General features: G+C 37.4%; 1 non-coding gene across 1 annotated transcript; it reads right to left on the reverse strand.

The window, feature by feature from the left end:
- Positions 1 to 6,300: 6,300 nt before the first annotated feature.
- Positions 6,301 to 6,408, reverse strand: LOC130953027 (small nucleolar RNA R71). The gene has a single exon (XR_009075201.1). It is a non-coding gene; the product is annotated as a small nucleolar RNA R71 (small nucleolar RNA).
- Between the last annotated feature and the right edge of the window lie 1,926 nt (positions 6,409 to 8,334).

Raw genomic sequence — 8,334 nt, forward strand, 5'->3', positions numbered from 1 at the left:
ATTATTTAAATTAATGCTATTCTTTTCTGATATTTGTATTCCTTTTTGCATTGACATGAGCTTATATTGTCTTTCATTACCCACACTCTCCTCCCCTATGTTTCAAATCTTGCACCACTGTCATGCCATGGCTTCTATTATTTTTCTCACTTGCATGTTGTAGCTACCATGTAATTGAGACCCTTATTATCTGGCATAAACACCCATACTTTATTTATTTTCTTATCTTTATTTCTGGGTTACTTTTTCTTCTTTTTCCTCTTCTTTCAGGATGGCCACCGAGGAAGGGAAAAAGAGAACTTCTAAAAGGGGAGACAAACAAGTCCATTTGCACAATCTTTGGAGAAAAGCGTCAGTTGGAGAAACCCGTCCACTTGCACATCTCAGCATGCACCGAGGACGGTGCAATCTTTAAGTGTGGGGAGGTCGATACCGATCTCCATGGGTTAGTTACTCTTCTATCTCAACACCAATGGTTTATTTTCCTTGTTCATTGTTGCATTTGCATGATTGATTGCATGTTTGTTTGATTTTATGCATTTAGTCACTACTTGGCTGAAGTAATATTTTCTTTTTCAAGAAAATTTTTATAACATTTCACTAATTTGAATTAAACTTTTTGAAAAACTTGTTTTGAAGTTTTACTTGGAACATAGGTAAAAGCTAGAACACACAACCTGTAAGGTTTGAGCTTAATGTATGGTTACATTATTTAACCATAATATTTTATTCTTGTGTGTTTCTTTCTCTATAGCTGCAATCTAGATTTTGTTCCAATCTATATATCCATTATTTAGTTTATTTACATGCTTGCATATGATTGAGGCTATCATTTGAAATTTTCCTCACTTATCCCAAATTAGCCTACCTTTTGCATCACCCTTGTTAGCCCCCTTGAGCTTTTTAATCCCCTCTTATTCTATAAACCACATTACTAGCCTTAAGCAGAAAAACAAATTAAAAATCCCAAGTTGAATCCTTGGTTAGCTTAAGATAAATATTGTGTAAAATTTAAGTGTGGAGAATTTTGTGGGAACATGGGATGATAAAAAAAAAAGTAGGAAATTAAACTGAATAAGATATTTCAAGGTTTGGGAAGCATGCTCATATGAAATCAAAATAAAAATAAATTACCATGTACATTGATAAAAAAAATTATTATTAAGTGATTGAATTAGGGGATACAAAAAAAAAATAATACCCCAAAAGCAAAATAAAAAGAATCAATGCACATGGGACAAAATTCAAAAATAAATTTGGTGCATGAGCATGTAATACAAAAGTGGAAAAATTTGGGTAGCTAGGTAAAGAACTTTGAAATTATAGAAGGTATGTATGTTAGGTGAGATCTTAGACTAATCAAGGATTCACTTTGTTAGCTCACTTAGCCTTATATATACATCCTCACCCTTGCCTTGGCCCCATTACAACCTTGAAAAGACCTCATGATATTTTCATTAGTACATTAAATATTTTTTGATTGGTTAGATGAAGAACAATGTTTAGAAAGCATGACTAGGGAAGAGTAGAGTGATTGACCCTAGACACGTGAGAGTTAGAGTGATATACACTACCAGTAAGGGTTCAGTGCTTAAATCTATGTTCCCTGCTTTCATGAGCTATCTTCTTACAAGTTTACTTGTCTTTTATTGTGTAATTTGAATTAGTGGAATTTGATTCATATTTGTCTTGAAGAACTTATTTACTTTTAACCAAGTAGGTAGAAATATTTAGCATGTAGTTGCATTCGCATAGATAGGTTCCATTGCATACTCTCTATCATTCCTCTTCACTTCTTTATAGCTTCTCTTGAGCTTAGCATGAGGACATGCTAATGTTTAAGTGTGGGGAGGTTGATAACCACTATTTTATGGTTTATCTTGTGCTCAATTAAGTGGTTTTTATCAACTCTTTACCCACTTATTCATATGATTTGCATGCTTTATATTTTCCTTCCTGATTATGTGCTATGATTGAAAACATGCTTCTCTGACTTTTATTTTCTTTTATTTAATCCTCTCTTATTACCATTAGATGCCTTGATATGTGTGTTAAGTGATTTCAGGGATTATAGGGCAAGAATGGCTTAGAGGATGGAAAGGAAGCATGCAAAAGTGGAAGGAATACTAGAAGTTGAAGAAACTGCAAAGCTGTCAGCCTGACCCTCTCGCACTAAAACGGCCATAACTTGAGCTACAGAAGTCCAAATGATGCGGTTCTACTTGCGTTGGAAAGCTAATATCCGGGGCTTCGATTTGATATATAATTTGTCATAGTGGCCGTACAGATAGGTGACGCGGACGCGTCATCCACGCGGACGCATCGCATCTGCGAAAATCAGCGTGGCAGAATTCGCAAACAGCGAATCCTGGGCTATTTCCGGCCCAGTTTCAAGCCCAGAAAACACAGATTAAAGGCTGCAAAGTGGAGGAATGAAGGAGACACTTCAGATTAGGCTTTGATAATTCAATTTTAGGTTTTAGATGTAGTTTTTAGAGAGAGAGGTTCTCTCCTCTCTCTTAGGATTAGGATTAGAATTAAGATTTCATCTTCTACAATCACAGGTTCAATGTTTCTTCTATTTATTTCTCTAATTTAATTTATGAACTCTTCCATGTTACATATAATTTTCTTAATTAATGTTATTTGAGGTATTTCAGTTTATGATTGTTTTATTTATGAATGCTTTTAATTTAATTAAGATATTTCCCCCTTTTGGCTTGGGTTAAGTAATTGCTAACGCTAAAGCTGTCAAATAAAGCAGTAGTTGAAATTGGGAGTTGCTCCAATAACTCTAGTCTTTCCATAGGAATTGACTAGGACCTGTGGATTAAGCTAATTAATCCACTTGAATTACCTTCATAGTTAGAGGTTAACAAAGTGGATTAAAATTCAATTCTCACCACAATTGATAAGGATAGGACTTCTAGTTCTTATACCTTGCCAAGTGTTTATTTTATTATTACTATTTTATTTTTCTTATCATTTAACATACTGATTTCTTACTTTCAAAAATTCAAAATTTTACCTTTTTCATAGCCAATAATAAGTCGTACCTCCGTGCAATTTCTTGAGAAGACGACCCGAGGTTTAAATACTTCGGTTATCAATTTATTTAGGGGTTTGTTACTTGTGACAACCAAAATGTTTGTAAGAAAGGTTGATTGCTTGGTTTAGTAACTATACTTACAACGAGAGATTACTATAACCTCTAAACCATCAATCTTCAGTTCTTCAGTACACTTCCCCTATTTTTCGCCATCTGTGCGCACGCACAGTCTTGTGCGCACGCCCACTCCTTAACACTTAGTCTATTCGTAGAGCTTATTCATCCAAGCATATCCCTTGCACATGAACACTACAGACACATGCCTCAATCTTAAAACCCTTGGTGCCTAGCATTGTTTCTTATTGTGTTTCTTTCCTTTTCACTTTTATTGCTCTTTCTCTTTTCTTATTGGGATCTTATTATTTAGTTGCCTTCTTTCCTTGTTGGTGAACCAACTTAGCTAACTAATCACCCTACTACAAACATTCAGGATTCACTTCACAAAATAACTCCACTCTTGTTCTTATCATAACATTTTCTTTTTGATTAACTTAAAGGACAAGCATACACGTAAGAAAGGTGGAAGTGCAGGAAGGGCAATAGACTAGCACACTTGGATGTGAATAGAGAGGAACAAGCAGAATACAAAAATTTCTTTCAATCAATTTTCAATTAAATTTTTGCATTTCGAGATAGTTCGATACAACCTCATGATGTCTTCCTTGGTATTCTCATCCTAGCATTTGCATCCTTGTCTGTTTCCTTGGATGATGAGGTATGATCATTCCCTAAGATTAATTGAATTCCTGTAACATTATTGGAAGTTGCTTGTTCCCCAAGCACTTGGAAAAGAGTTAGCATGCATGTGTGCTTGTGCATTTCTAAACTTAATTCGGTGTGTGAACACCAAACTTAGTTCTTTGCTTAATTCAGCATATTGAATACATGTAGAAACCTTGTGTGCTTTTTATTAAGAAACGAGTATAGGCTAGAAAGACAACTATGCATTAGAGGTTAGACCTCTGTCAAGTGAGTTCTCTAGTTGCTAGAGCAATGCTTTATTACTGAAGGGTTGCAATGCACTCTTCAGTTGGAATTTTTGGTGGAACACCAAACTTGGAGTCCTATATTCACCCTTCAATTGTGTTGGTGTTGATAAACCACTAATTTATAGTTTATATTGTGTTTAATTGTGTGGTTTTGTCGTGATCCTTACCCACTTATTCATCAATTTAGCATGCATTTAGATTTCCTTCCTGATTTTATTACATGTTTGAAAATTGCTTCCTAGAGACTTTAATTATTTAATTTCAATTCTCCTTTATTCCATTCGATGCCGTAATCTGTATGTCGAGTATTTCAGGCTTCATAGGGCATGAATGAGACGGAGATTGGAGAGGAAGCTAGCAAAAATGGAAAGAACACAAGAATTTGAGGAGATAACCAGCGAAAAGTGACGCGGTCGCATGGCTCACGCAACCACGCGAAGGAGCGCAAATCGCCGTGATGCGGCCGCATGGCTTGCGCGGCCGCGCGGATTGAAAAGCACAAGCAACGCGGTAGCGTGGACGACGCGAACGCGTGAAGAGTAAAAGCGCCAGCGACGCGTCCGCATGGACAATGCGATCGCGTGACATGCGTGATCTGCATAAACTGCAGAATCTAAAACCAGCGACTTTGGCCCAGTTTTTGGCCCAGTTTTCGGCCCGGAACAGCAGACTAGAGTCAGAGAATATGCAGAAACAAGAGACAATTCATTGAGTAGTTTTAGATCGAGTTTTTTCACTCTCTTAGGTTTTTCTCTCTAGTTTTTAGAATTCTAATTTTCAATTGATCTTAGCATTGGAACATTGAGAAGAGTTATTTCCTCATCAAGACTTCATCATTCCAGTTTGTTCTCTTCACTTGGTTTTATTCTTCCATGTTCTTTGTTATGTTCAATTTTGTCATTCAGATATTTTTATGATTAATTAATGCAAGGATTATTTCTTTTTAATTTAATTTCCATTCCAATAATCATGTCTTCTTTTAATTTCCTTTCATATGCCATGAATTTTTTATTTACAATGAGTGAGTAGTTTCATTACTTGATGGGGAGTTGATTAAAAGGAACTCTTGAGTTGGAAGGATTGGAAGAAAAATTTGTAATTGGGTTGAATGTTGGATTGCTATCCTGTCACCGACGCCAATCCCTTTGAACTAAGTGGATTGCAACTTGTGAACAGATCTGGCATTTCCACTTGTTGACTTTCTCTTACCTATAAGGGATAACCAAACGGAACACTATTAATTATAAATTAATCTTACAATCACACCATTAATGATAGAGATTCTAACCAATCATTTCCAGTCAAGGCCTTTATTTTTATTATTTAAAATTCCTCAATTTAATTCCCAATTTACTTAGCTCAACTCTTTTGGAATATCTGATTAATAAAACAGCACACTTTTCTACAACTCGTTGGGAGACAACCTGGGACTTAAAACTCCCAGTAATTTTAATTTAAACTTTCAGTGACATATTTCTAAATTGATAGGCAGATTTTCGGTGAGTTAAGAACTATACTTGCAACGTAAACATTTTAATAAATTTTTAATTCACCAGCTTCTGCATCTCCATCAATTTTTGGCGCCGTTGCCGGGGAGTTGCAATAGAGTGCTTATTTTATTAATTAGAATTTATTTATTTGCATTTTATTTAATTTTGCTACTATGAGCTGCGTATTTCTTCTGTCAAATGACACTTTCACCTCCTGATCCGCGCTTGCTAATATTCGATCCTGAAATTGAAAGAACAATTTCACGAATAAGACGAGAACAGCGTAGGTTAGTCCGCTCTGAGGGCGGATCTGAAAGTGAATCTGAGGAAGAAACCAGCCCCCATTCTACTGATTCGATTGTTTTACGTGCAAAAAACATGGCAGCTAGAAGAATTACCATTCAGGAGGAAGGAGCTCCTGATTTTACACTGCAACCGTTTCAAGCGCATCATCCAGCGGTAGCTACGGATTTTAAAATAAAGACCGCACTACTAAATTTGATGCCGAAGTTTCATGGCCTACCTGCTCAAGAGCCTATCAAGCATTTGAGAGATTTCCAAGCAGCCTGTTCTACTGTCAGGCGTGATGGCGCTGATGAAACTTCAATTCTGCTGAAAGCTTTTTTGTTCTCTCTTGAGGGAAAAGCAAGAGAGTGGTACTACACTCAGAAAGGAGTTCTTGGAGAAATTCTTCCCATCTGAAGTTACTGATAAACTGAGGAAGGATATCTCTACAATTGTTCAGGATGACAATGAGACTCTCTTTGAATACTGGGAGCGCTTCAATAATCTTCTGGAAGCATGCCTCCACCACTTGATTGACAAGATCGTGCTACTCAGCTATGTCACACAAGGTATGAGGCCCCAAGATAAGACTACATTGGAAAGTGCCAGCAATGGGTCTATGAAGAAGTACAAGACCACTGATGAAGCTTGGCAATTGATCAGTGATTTAGCTGAATCTACTCGGAACCACAGACAGAAGCAAGGCCGTTCAAGGGCCGTTGCAGAAGTATCTTCTGGCATAGAGACTGCTGCTCTAAATCGAAGCATCTATGAAATGACCAACCTGCTTAAGCAAATGCAGTTAAATCAACAAGCTCAGCAAACTCAACCACAGCAAAACCAACAACTAGTCCCACAAAGAATTTGCGAAATTAGCAAACCTCTCAAATTACTCATTCTTCTGTATCTTCTAATGAAGAATTATTACAAGCTTTTGAGAAAAGACAAATGGCCATGAAAAATACCATTGTGAACAGTATTAACGCCTGTCTGAATGGTTTCACCTCTACTCTGCAAGCTTTTATGACACAACTTGGTTCATCACAAAATTCCAGTAACCAACCTTCAAGCACCACTAGAATCCCCTCTCAACCATACCCAATCCAAGGGAGGCATTAATGCCATCACCCTGAGTCCGGAACCACACTGCAGGAGAGGAATCAGGAGGACCAAGCTCAGAATACGCATCAGCTGAAGAGGTGTTAGAAATCGAAGATGTTAAAGAGGAAGAGGATATACAGGACACAATTAAAGAAGAAATAGCTCAACCACAGGAAGAAGCACAAAAAGGTGCATGCACCACAGAAAACACTACTCCCATTCCATTTCCACAACTTGCAAGGAAGCCTAGGAAGCAGCTGGAACCTGATCCTAAAATGGTAAAAATATTCAAAAAGGTTGAGGTAACTGTTCCCCTTTTTGATGTTATTCAGCAAGTACCTAAATATGCAATGTTTCTAAAAGACTTATGTATCCATAAAGATAAAATTAATGAGGCACACTGGACAAGGTCCAAGTGTGGGGAGAGGTAACTGTTCCCCTTTTTGATGTTATTCAGCAAGTACCTAAATATGCAATGTTTCTAAAAGACTTATGTATCCATAAAGATAAAATTAATGAGGCACACTGGACAAGGTCCAAGTGTGGGGACCCTCTTAACTGACAACGAGGACACTTCACAATTTTCACAAGCCCCAGATAACCCAGAGCCTGCCCATAATCAAAAGTTAGAATTGAAACCTCTCCCTCCACATCTCAAATATGCTTACCTTGAGGATGAGCAGAAGTTTCCGGTTATTATTGCAAGAGAACTGACTTCTCAACAAGAAGAACAGCTACTTGATGTGTTGAGGAAGCATAAGAAGGCAATAGGGTGGAGTTTGGCAGACATAGTGGGAATCAACCCTCAAATATGCGAGCACAGAATATTTTTAGAAGAGGGAGCAAGACCTGTCCGTCAACCACAAAGAAGATTGAATCCTACCATCTTGGAAGTTGTCAAAAAGGAAGTGACCACTATTGGAGGCCGGTATCATATATCCCATTTCAGACAGTGAATGGGTGAGCCCAGTGCAAGTGGTGCCAAAAGTCCGGAGTCACTACAGTGAAAAATGAGCATGGAGAGCTCATAGCAACTAGAGTTCAGAATGCTTGGAGAGTCTGCATTAATTACAGGCGTCTCAACCAAGCTACTCGTAAGGATCACTATCCACTTCCATTCATTGATCAAATGCTGGATTGCCTGTCAGGTAAATCGCATTATTGCTTTTTAGATGGTTATACAGGTTATTTCCAGATTCATATAGCTCCTGAGGATCAGGAAAAGACTACTTTTACATGTCCTTTTGGGACCTATGCTTATAAGAGAATGCCCTTTGGCTTGTGCAATGCACCAGCTACTTTCCAAAGGTGCATGATGAGTCTTTTCTCTGATCTTATTGAGGACTGTATGGAAGTTTTT

Source organism: Arachis stenosperma, chromosome 9 (genome assembly GCF_014773155.1).
Source record: "Arachis stenosperma cultivar V10309 chromosome 9, arast.V10309.gnm1.PFL2, whole genome shotgun sequence".
NCBI classification, from domain to species: domain Eukaryota; kingdom Viridiplantae; phylum Streptophyta; class Magnoliopsida; order Fabales; family Fabaceae; genus Arachis; species Arachis stenosperma.